Raw genomic sequence first — 12,728 nt, 5'->3', positions numbered from 1 at the left:
TTAGACTTGACGTAGCCCCACAAAAATAGTCTAAAGGCGTTAAATCGCATGATCTTGGTGGCCAACTTACGGGTCCATTTCTTGAGATGAATTGTTGTCCGAAGTTTTCCCTCAAAATGGCCATAGAATCGCGAGCTGTGTGGCATGTAGCGCCATCTTGTTGAAACCACATGTCAACCAAGTTTCAGTTCTTCCATTTTTGGCAACAAAAAGTTTGTTAGCATCGAACGATAGCGATCGCCATTCACCGTAACGTTGCGTCCAACAGCATCTTTGAAAAAATACGGTCCAATGATTCCACCAGCGTACAAACCACACCAACAGTGCATTTTTTCTCGGATGCATGGGCAGTTCTTGAACGGCTTCTGGTTGCTCTTCACCCCAAATGCGGCAATTTTGCTTATTTACGTAGCCATTCAACCAGAAATGAGCCTCATCGCTGACAAAACACGCGCGCGCGAAACACATTTCGAACCGAACACTGATTTTGGTAATAAAATTCAATGATTTGCAAGCGTTGCTCGTTAGTAAGTCTATTCATGATGAAATGTCAAAGCATACTGAGCATCTTTCTCTTTGACACCATGTCTGAAATCCCACGTGATCTGTCAAATACTAATGCATGAAAATCCTAACCTCAAAAAATCACCCGTTATAACTTCTCTTTCACCTCGTCTTCTAATTTATAAGTGCCTCAAACATTGCATAGCGGAAGGCATGAACTTTCTTACTACAAATTCTTCATTGCTCGAGTTTGTACATACTTTCAGAAGCTACCGATTTGCCATATGGCAGATTCTTACATGTTCCTGAAGACTCAATCGCAATTCAATCCCTGCAAAATAATCTATTTGAGGTAACACTTTGATCGTAGGGCCTGATTACGCCTTACTGGAATGTTAAGGAAATGTACTCATGTCAGCCTTGCATAATCTTTATTTCCATTATCATCTTTCAAAAAAGGTTATTCTTAAATGAGAAATCTCTTATAAAGGGTGGACCAACTAAGCTTTTAAATTTTAACTATCTATATTTCGACATTGGAAACGTCAAATACTATTCGGAAAGTGACAGGTATTCAGTAAAAAGTCTAAAATTTGCGAAATGGGTCGCTATTCACTATTATACAGTTCGCAGATTGGGCAGAAGATCGTTTGACCGTGGATGGTCAATTTTACCGAAAAATCATCTTTTTGGACGAGGCTCATTTCCACCTCGATGGCACAGAAAACCCGCACGTAATCATCGAGAAGCCAATGCATCGAGCACGAATCACTGTATGGTGCGGATTTGGTCATACAGCAAACACTACACTCAATCTTTTACGCCCTATCTTCGAAATTTAAAATTTTACTCGTATATGGCCCACCCTATGTTATGCTGCTCTAGTTGGGTTAAGCAATGCTTCGAACCTTTATTTGACTAAACTTAGCCCGCGCTAAATATTATAAGCTCTCACATATGCTTATATTTTTGGAAAATTGCATCCAAGTACATACATATTTTACTATATAACAGAACTGCACTGCGCTGAAAAAAATAATTTCATAGAAATGAAGAACAAAACATTGCAATAAATATTTTAACAAATATTAAAATGGGGGCATTTCTATAAAAATCATGCTAAGGGAACACAGCAGTTTTCATAGCAATTAAATTTGCGCTTCGCCAGCAGCTATTCATTGCCTAGAGTGTTCCAAGAAACACTGTTGGGGTCCAGACCTGCTTTAATTATTGTTTGCCTGTATTATTGTACTCGTATGTACATATATACCTACATATACGTATGTATAATATTTACTTCCACCTATCATACCGACAGTATCGCGCCAGCTGGCACAACAAAGACCAAACAAATAACAGCTGTTACAATTTAGGAAAACTCACGCTGATATTGAAATTATTTTGGTTAAATTTAGGTAAAAATGTTTTTTACTGGCTGTAGATTGTCATGCGTGCTTACTAATATACATAACGTGGTGATTTTTTTGAGGTTAGGATTTTCATGCATTAGTATTTGACAGATCACGTGGGATTTTCATGGACATGGTGTCAAAGAGAAAGATGCTCAGTATGCTTTGACATTTCATCATGAATAGACTTACTAACGAGCAACGCTTGCAAATCATTGAATTTTATTACCAAAATCAGTGTTCGGTTTCGAATGTGTTTCGCGCGCGTGTTTTGTTCAGCGATGAGGCTCATTTCTGTTGAATGGCTACGTAAATAAGCAAAATTGCCGCATTTGGGTGAAGAGCAACCAGAAGCCGTTCAAGAACTGCCCATGCATCCGAAAAATGCACTGTTTGGTGTGGTTTGTACGCTGGTGGAATCATTGGACCGTATTTTTTCAAAGATGCTGTTGGACGCAACGTTACGGTGAGAATGGCGATCGCTATCGTTCGATGCTAACAAACTTTTTGTTGCCAAAAATGGAAGAACTGAACTTGGTTGACATGTGGTTTCAACAAGATGGCGCTACATGCCACACAGCTCGCGATTCTATGGCCATTTTTAGGGAAAACTTCGGACAACAATTCATCTCAAGAAATGGACCCGTAAGTTGGCCACCAAGATCATGCGATTTAACGCCTTTAGACTATTTTTTGTGGGGCTACGTCAAGTCTAAAGTCTACAGAAATAAGCCAGTTTTTTGCACACTATTTTTCAGCTTTGGAAGACAACATTCCGAAGAAATTCGGGCTATTCCGGCCGAAATGCTCGAAAAAGTTGCCCAAAATTGGACTTTCCGAATGGACCACCTAAGACGCAGCCGCGGTCAACATTTAAATGAAATTATCTTCAAAAAGTAAATGTCATGAACCAATCTAACGTTTCAAATAAAGAACCGATGAGATTTTGCAAACTTTATGCGTTTTTTTTAAAAAAAAAAAGTTATCAAGCTCTTAAAAAATCACCCTTTATAAAACTGCAGAATTCATGGGATTTGCTGTAGCGACTACCAAATCTTTTGCTCTTGGAATTATGATTCATTTTACAAATAACCTAAATCAATATCTGTTGAGTTACATTCTTCCTATTTCTTATTTTTTTCGAAACAGTATACTTCGAATTTGTTTGAATAATTGAGGTTTCTTCAAAACGAGTTTGAGTTCAAAATGTTTCCATCACTTAAAGCTACATTTGTCATTTTAGTAAATGAGAAATACTTATTACTTTGACTAGACTTAATCTGATGTCAAAGTTCTCTCAAACAATTATTATTATCAAGCTAATCGTCCATTATTTGGCTGATTAGATTGGATAGGTAAATGAGGATTTTATTGTGAGGGTCTATTGTGGCCAATCCTAAGTCACAACGTCTCCTCTAGCCCCAGCAAATCGATAAAGTCCAATATACTGCTTGGTGCTATTAAATCGATGTGATCATTATTTGGAAACAGGGATCAGGCGGTCTTTTTCCTGCGTAGACAGACTGCTGCGCAGTCAATTACCAGGTCTTCTGGAGTTTCAGGCTTCATATGGCAGAACCGGCAATTCGCATAAGAAATTAGAGTTTAACAGTGAATTGTGCAGAACAACTTGGTATGGTGCATGCCTTGGAGTTGTTGCTAATACTTCTACCTACCCAGTGCTTCATCTTTTATGGTATATGGGTCAACCGCAATAAAAGGTTCCGGTCCTACCATGTTAGTGGTTGCTTTTACACCAACTCGCTCCGAAGTTTTCAAGCCGTCGGTGTATCATTTGATTGCATTATCCCTAAGCAGTAGATCGAGATTCGTTCATTAAGAGCAGTGTGGCAACCTGACCGATTGCTAGGTGAAGCAGTGTCAGATTCAGCATGACTTCAAGTGCCACCGTCGGATATAGGGGCATGGCAATCTTTTGCTTTTGACAAATACATCTGTGATACCCTCGTAGCACTACTTAAATTTATTAACATTAAAACAATAAATATTTATCTTAATAAGCAAACATTTGATTAAGTAAATGCAATAATAAATGAAATAATTTTGGGACCTAAGTCAATATATAAATTTGATTACACTTCACCCATCAATTGCTGACACGACTGCTCCTTTTCACTTTGCGAAGTTTGGAAACGAAACTCAAATATTTGCTTATCTGCCGGCAAATATTTCACTAATCATACTTATATAGACATTTGTAGAAGATTATTTTATTTGAATCTTAGCTGGAGGCTAGATATTGTTATGAAAACCTAATACTTTGAAAACAGCTTTTGTAGCACAGTATTAACAAAGCAAACATTACATTTTACCTAAATACTGAGAAGAAAAAAAATAAAAACAGAAGTTCTAAAAGCTTGCAAATATAGCGGTTGGAATTCAGAAAACGCTTCGTTATTAATTCAGTAATGATAAAATGTCTAGCTTTTGCTTTGTTAAGGTGCATATCAGATTTATTTTGCCCCTGAGAAAAGCACACAGCATAATGCATTTAGTCAGTGAAGGAGCAATCACTCTGAATTCAATTATTATTAATTTAATTAAACTTGTCAGCCTCAATTACATACACATTTATACATTGACAGATACATTCTCTCATATAACAAGCATTAACCAAGAGTCATTGTTGGACATGCCAGCAAATAGGCAGCTAAACAGACAGGCAATCAGCAAGAACATGTGCCGTTCAACTTTAGTAAATATACATATATACATAAATGCATATAGACATACATAACCACCAAATATACACATATTATATAACACTTACAACTGATCGAGCGTTCGGCTTGTGGCCAAATTATGCCAGAGGCGTTACATTAACGTTATTAGTTGTACCAGCTCATACAAAGCATCACTGTTACTAGCTGCTTCCACCGTTTAAATGCATTCTGCGCGTTGTGTGATGAGCGCATTAGGCGTAATTGCTGCTGGATGTGTGACATTGGCAGCTGCTAACTACTCAGCAGCTACAAAAGCAATACCAGTAACCAGGATATACAACAGTAATAGCATACATGGATAGTGTAAATGTCAATTTAAGCAATAAACACAGAGACCAATGCAAAGCGGAGTCGAGCGGAGTTGAGCGGTGTCGCTGTTGTCACAAGGACTCTGTTATGGATGCACCGCAGCGGCATATTGACTTTCATTGTTGGCTGGTGGTAAATAGCGAGTGACAGCAAACATGATTATGCGCTTTGAAAGCAGTAAGCTTACTTTGTTATATGTGTATGCACATATATATGTGTGTGTATAGCACTTAGGCCCATCTGGAGAGCGGTTTAAGTCACTGGCAAATATAGTTAGTGAGCTTGTTGTGTATAAAGCAGCAAGTTTTAAGTGTATTAAACTTAGCCTAGTACACAGGCACTGGTGCCGGGTAAGACTATGCTGCTAGGATGCGACTAACTGACAGTAATATCCTTCAAGTTGTCCATATGCTTGGTTTTGCTGTAGCAAAATTATAAGAAAATACAATTTTTAGCTAAAGAAAGGCAAAGCGCAGAGCTTTTCAGTTCGTTGAAGATAGTTAGCGTAATTATATTTAAATCTTTACATATCAGAAAACAATTTTTTGTGCCAGCGAGCTGAAAGTAGTAGTTGTTCATTACTATTTATTTATCTTAATGCTTAGTTATTAAAAACAAAATTATTCCTAACTGGTTTCTGGGTTTTATTTCAATTTTTTTATTACAATATTTCTCGCTTTTACTCCTCAATTTGAAGGTTTTAATTAAAAGTTTGGTAGAAGGTCTGCATTTATTTTTATTGTAATCCTTTAGACGTTGAAAAAATTAACTTATAAACCAGATACTCAGATGAAAGAGTTAACAAAAGAGGTTTAGCGGATGCTTGGTGGCGAAAAAGCGAATATAGTAAAGAAAAGTGCCTTTGGGACATACGAAAGAAAGTTTCCTCCAAATTTCATGTACCGGTTAATAACAAAAAAAAAACTAGATTTTTTTAATTCTTCTCAAGCTTTTGAGATTATGTGAAAGAAGTCGATATATCAAAGTTATAGTCCTTTTCATTACCTACTGCACTGCCACGTTATTTTTTTCTATACGGCTCGTAGTTTTGCCGGAAATCGAGATTTTCTGACCTTAGACTGCTCGTTATTAATTTTTCCTTAATGTTTATTATATATGTTTTCGTTTCCGAAAGATTTCAATCTCCTATGCAACTCTTTCCTTTTATTTTTCATGTTTTAAAGGCTTCTTCACCCGTATAAATATCAGGAAATCAAATATTCGGTTATTATTTTGTTTCAAACAGATCTTACTACGAAATTTCATAAATTAATTCCCATTTATTATTACTAAAAAATGCTATAAAAATGCAGTAGGAATATAAACTGTAATTTAATTCAAATAAAATTTCCTGGTAAAAATTTCGTTACTCATACGACACGACGAACCCAAATTTCAATAACACAAAAGATAGGAAAATTAAATTAATAATAGAACCATATTTTATCATTATTTCAGGTTTTTTTTCAGCAGCTATATACATGTATATATTTTTATAGAAACTTGTTTGTGAGTCTACTTCCTACCCTTTCGCGTAGGCCGCAAATTTATTTGGAATTTATAGCAAGCACTTAACTTTCAATTTCAGACACATGTCGTTGGGTCAGAATTGTATCTTTATTTTAGATTCTTTTTTCATTTTTTGCTTTGCCTTCGCGTTTGCATACAACAACGACACGTGTTGACCTTAAATGACACATTTGCGAATTTATTTGAAAAGAAGTGGAAGTAGGGCAAAAGTCAACAGCAAACGGATATCTCTAAACAAATACGCAAAAAAGTTTTTAAATAAATAGAAGAAATACTCGTATTCATACAAACTTCCGCTTTTGTTTAAATGTGTTCAAGAAAAGAGTGAAACTTCAATCTGAAGGTCACTGGTTTATTTATTTTAAAAAGGCGTCTGAAATGTCAAAGTCTAAATAAATGACAGGAAGTTTGTGCGTTTTCCAAGCGGAAGGATACCAAAGAAAAAGAAAATAAACTTCTTACATGGTGAAAACAAATTTTTTGTAAGAATGTATGTGCTTGATACACTGTGTAACAATTTTTTTTTCGAAATATGTTTTAATATTTTTTGTCTGTCCAAGCTGGCAATAATTAACCAGCTTTTGCATAAATATATTGCTGCAAACGGAATTCAGTTTTCTTACCTTTACCTAAATTATTTGGGCATTTACAATCAAATATATCTAAATTAAACTTTATATGATTTTTTTTTAGTTTTGCGAAAATCATTGAATCTAAAATTGCCTTGATTTTTTGGTCATTCTTTGCAAAAAAGCTTCCAAATAAAATAGTTGAATATATTTTTTAGAATCACTACCTTTTTCTGCGTTACCTAATTTTATGTTTTTGCAGAGAAGTAATCAATTTTGTTTCGGTGGATAATCAATGTTAAGCCGAGCGTTTTGTTTTAGTGCTTTCAGTATACTTTTTACATCTTTTTCTGCAGTCGAAATGTTTTTGTTGTAGGCTCATAAATCTCAAACGGTATAATAAATTTCGCAAATTTATTGCAAACCAGCCTAAAGGGTGGCTAATGGTGGCAATTGCCAATAATAATTTATGTACTTGGGGCTTTAGTAGCATATGTTCACAAGTTTATGTCTACTATTTAAATTACAGTTGTGAATTACTGCCAGCGTTGCCGTTGAATTATTTTTAAATTGGAATTTGTGCTACAATACACATTTTTTTATTACAGACTTTTTTAAGAATGAAGGTTTTGTATGATTTCGATTTGGTTTACTGAGAGTTATAAGGCATTTGGAGCTTTCACTTTTAGGAAAACTTTCATGGTAACAAGTGTTTGAAAAAATTAAGTTCACTGGAAATAAATGTTAAGACAACATAACTACACTTTGACTTATGAAAGCTGCTTCCAAAAATTTCGTTACTCAGACGACACGACAAACCCACTCTTTATAATCTATTTGAATATAAGTATGTTTTTCTTTATAATAGTTCAGACAAAATATGTCAAAGTATTTATATTCTTACTTCTTGAAGATAATTCAAAGCAATAAACTGGACTTTAACTAATGTAAGCTATTTCTAGAAAATGAGCTTTCATCTTTTTCCGTCATTTGAGTGTAACTGTGTGATTTTCTCCACATTAGTTTAAACAAAATTTATCAAAGTATTTAAATTATTACTTCTTGTAGTTTATCCAATAGTTTATTTCAAGAAATTGAGCTTTCATTTGTTAACTCTTTCACCATTTAAATGTAATTGTGCTTTTTCTCGAAATTTTGTTAGACAACATAACTGGAATAGGCAAAGTAGGTCGATTTTTCTAAGACAGCATAAGTTCAAAGATTATACCAGGACAATACATCCTTATACTTACATTTAGAAAGCTACTTTTAAACAGACTTGTATTTCAGTACAAAAATCTATACACTAACACAAATACACATACAGTTATTTACAATAGAAATACATATAGTAGAATTGGATGCTTATTTATACTTTACCTCATTATGAATGACGTTGTTTGGATTGTTGGATTTGTTGTTGTAGTAGTAGTAGTTGTTGTTGGTAGTAGATTGTAGTTGTAGAGAAGGTGTTGTTGTAGTTGTAGTAAATGGTAATAATCCGCATATATATTTGTTAATCGGTAGTATTAGTAGTAGTAGTAGTAACGGTAGTAGTAGTAGTAGTTGTAGTAGAAGTAGTAGTAGAAGAAGAAGAAGCAATTCAACAAAATCGGCAAAAAGCAAAAATTAGAGTCAAATTAAGAAAGAAATATAAAAATAGAAAAATCTATGAAAAACACATTATTTCACAATTTTCTTATGCAAAAAGTTTCGCATGAGCTTTCATGATTATTAATTTTTTTTTTGCTTTTTTTCAATGAAACGATTTGCATGATTTTTTTGTGTTAATTTTTGCATTGATTTTGAATAAGATTATGTCTTAGAATACAATAAAATATTTTTCGATACAATTTTGTAATGAAAATATCATTATTTATTTAACTACGATTTGGTTTAGTAAGTAAATGAAGCGTGAGTTAGTAGAAATGCATAAAACTTTATCGAAAATAACGGTTAAGTTAGTAAGTGAATGCACGAAAACAGAAACTCGAAAAGTTAGTAACAATCAAAATCAGTCGAAAAGTGAAGAAAATTGGGAAAAAAGTTTAGAAATATGCTAAGCATACCAGAAAAAAAGTGATAGTAGTAGAAAGTGGCAAGAAAAAGTGAAACGTGAGGAACAAGAGGGGAGCGAGAAGAATGGGTGTGTATTAAGTGAAAATAGCGGTAGTACAAAATATCAACAAATACGAACTAATACAATGGAACAAAACTCAACATAAAGGCAATTGAACGCAACAAGAAATACACGCAAACAAGTGAAAGCTCAAAAGCTCGTCAACTAGTAATTGCAATAAACGCTAAAATATCACAAAAATATTAATGCGAGCCAATTATTTACAAAGATATACTTAACTTTTAATACGAAATCAAAGGCAACAGCGCAACAAAGTCGTAAAAAGAGCCAACAACAAAAATAAACCAAAAAATATTTAGCGATAGAGAAAGTGTGTAAAGAGTAAGAGCGGAAAAATGCTAAACACAAACTGCGCTTACAAAAGGAAAAACAAGTCGCAAACTTACGAAAAGTGTACGGCGTTTTGTTTATTGTTGTTGGTAGTTTCGGAGTACAAGTGACATTTGGTGTATGTATTAGTTTGCGGTGGGTTCAAGTGTATGTGGGTGGGTGTGTGTACGGCAAAGCCAAGTTAAGGGAGCTCGTGCATTTTAAAGCTTGATATTTGTTATGTTATTGTGCCTAAGCTGCTGGACAGCATACAATATATTTTGTTGCATACTTTTGTGCGAGTGCTGCGGGTTGGCCTTGCAATTTACATAGTAAGTGTGTATATGCGATTGAGTTATGAAAATCTTATATTTTTTATATTCACATAAGTTTTTTGTTTATTGATATGAGAGGTTGTTATGTAAAATGTAAGTTTATATCAAATATATTAACGGAATAGTATGTAAAAAATGTACATATATACAATAATAAATGGAATAAAACTATTTTCTTTGTGCTTTATGGTAAGTGAAAATTTTTGAATGGATTTTAACCCTAAGAGGTCCTAAATCGGCAGTTGCGCATAGAATTTGGTTGATTAAATTTGTAGCTTTTATTTTTTATTATATGCTTTCAAAAATTATTTACTTTTTAATATTTTTCTTTGTTATTTCGTTTTTATTTTATTGCAACACTATTTGTAAATTACATAAAAAAAGAGATTTGTGGCAATTTCCTTTTTAACCATAAATAACCTGAGCCTTGGAGCTTTAAGCTATATATATAGTCTAAAAACGCTCTAATTAACATTTTGTTATCGTTTTTTTTTTTAATTAAAATTCATTTAGTTTCCTAAACTCTGCGCTATGAGCTTTTGGAGTGAAACTTAAACTTATAGTTTCAAAAACGCTTTTTGGAATTTTTTTAAACTTTTTTAATCTTTACAAATCTTCATGAAAGACTAAGGCTTCGATTTACTATTATAAAACGGTCGGAATCAGTCATTAGCATACCAGTTACAGAGATCTATGGTAATTTATATTTTAACCACAAACCAGAGCCTTAAAGCTTTAAGCTATATATCGTCTACAAAAGCTCTAATCAACATTTTGTTATTGTTAACTTATCAAAATTTATTTAGTTTGATAAAATCTAAGCTTTGAGCTTACTTGTGGTTTTAAAAACGCTTTTGAGGATTTTGAAAACTTTTTCGATCTTTGCAAAAATTCAGGAAAGTTTAAAGCTTCGATGAACTATTTAAAAACAGTCGAAAAAATTGCTTGAAAAAAATTATATTTAGTGAAAGCTCCGTAGAACTCTATGTTATGTATAAATAAACTAAGTTATGTCAAGTTTCAAAAAATTTTAAGAATAATTAATATACCATTTAAGAAAAATCTCAGTTAAATGTAAAAGCTTTTCGATTTCTCTACATACAAAATGAAGGAATACCGCTCATTTTCTTTAGCGCGAATACTTAATACGGAGCTGGGAAACATCGCTCCTTTTTGCTACATCAAAAGCTCATTATAAAATTTTGAAAGTTTTAAAATACTCCATAGAGCTTACTAGAATCAAACTAAACGGCTAGAAGTAAATCAAATTCAGTATTCTTAAGCCTTATGAAAACTTTTTTAATACATAAAAATTTCACTTAAAAATTTTTGAAAGCTCAAACTTATCTGAAAGCTACTAAAAACGCAAAAGTTTTGCTTTTGTAAATTAAGCTTTTTATGTATTAAAATTGTTAGAAATTTTTTTTTAGTATTTTAAAGCTCTTTCATAAAGTTTCGTTGCGTTTTTACTAAGCAATAATTCTATATTAAAAACGGCAAGTGTGCTTTTGTTGCGTCGAAAGCTTATTTAAAAATTTGTGAAAGCTTAAAGCTTTCTGAAAGCTTTTAAAAGCTCGAAAGTTTTGCTTTTGTTTCTAAAATTTTCTAAACTTAGAATCTTAAAACGTATTTTATTTAGTATCTTCAAGCTTTATGAAGGCTTGTTGCTTTACTGCGTCGAAAGCTCATTTAAAAATTTTCGAAAGTTCAAAGCTTATATGAAAGCTTCTAGAAGCGTTCTGATTTTGTATTTTCACGCTTAAGGAAATCTTGCTGCTTTATTCCCTAAGAAATCTTTCTATAATAAGAACTGCAAGTATTTTTCTGCTGCTGCAAATTTGTAAAAGCTCAGGCTCATCTGAAATCGTTTAAAACCTGAAAATTTCGCTTTTGTAAATAAAATGGGCTAATAGTAATAGTGATTAAACTTTGGGCTTTGATAGTAAGCTTTCTCATTTTGTGTTAACTGTTGCATCAATTAGGTTTGTATAAATTTTCGTGAGGTGTAAATGTGTGTGTTCTGTGACGCTTAATCGGTGTAAAAAATATCTGAAGTTTAGCATAACTGCATGCAAATTGAAAGTCGAAATTAAACACAATTTTTACGCGAACTCGAAGTATGAGCGCATTGCCAACATTTCCATGATAATATGATAATTTAACAAATAAATTAAGCTCGAATGCAACCATGTGCAAATAAATACTTTTAAATATGATTTCGGTTGTGCGCTTCTACTGTTTGATTTATGTAAAACTTTTGAAGCAAAAATGCTAAAACAGTTTGTGCAAAAAGTGCGTTTCAATGTGCAGAAGCAAATAAATAAATATGATTATTATTAGTTTATTGAATTATTAGAAAATTGTAAATATTTAATTAAGGGCATTTGTAAATCATTGCAATGCGCTTAGCTGTTTAGCTGTTTACCCGTGTGTGCATAATTTTTTGTGTATTTGCAATTATTATGCACATATTTGTGATTCAACTAAGCAAGCTAATGTATTTAAATGGAAATTTTCATTAAATTGATTTGCGATGTAAAATAGTGTAAATATTTCGTTTAAATCAAACATTCGGAGGCCGATTTTTTTCATTTGCAAATTTTGTTCTAAATTTCACTGATGAATAAATCTAATTGTAATTTTAAATTATGAAAAAATGTAATTGGTTGTCATTGTTAGCTTTCTCTTTTGTTGTTGGCCTCCACTATTTTAATATTCACTTCAACGCAATCAAAATGGTATCGAAAACAAACTAATGCACTTTGGTGGTTGAAAAAAATGCGAGTGGCGTTATAAAAATTGTGTTTGCTTTGATTTTGGAAAATGTTTGCAATGCATGGTATAAGGATGCCATATGCAAAAATGCTTATAAATTTGAA

At 32.9% G+C, this 12,728-nt stretch overlaps 1 long non-coding RNA gene across 9 annotated transcripts in view; it reads right to left on the bottom strand.

Annotated features, from left to right (window-relative positions):
- LOC105229869 (complexin) overlaps window positions 1-12,728 on the bottom strand; it is a 349,701-nt gene that overhangs the window by 107,612 nt on the left and 229,361 nt on the right. The window lies entirely within an intron of this gene.

Source organism: Bactrocera dorsalis, chromosome 2, assembly GCF_023373825.1.
Source record: "Bactrocera dorsalis isolate Fly_Bdor chromosome 2, ASM2337382v1, whole genome shotgun sequence".
In the NCBI taxonomy this organism is placed as follows: Eukaryota; Metazoa; Arthropoda; class Insecta; order Diptera; family Tephritidae; genus Bactrocera; species Bactrocera dorsalis.
This window is presented reverse-complemented; position numbering and strand designations above follow the sequence as displayed.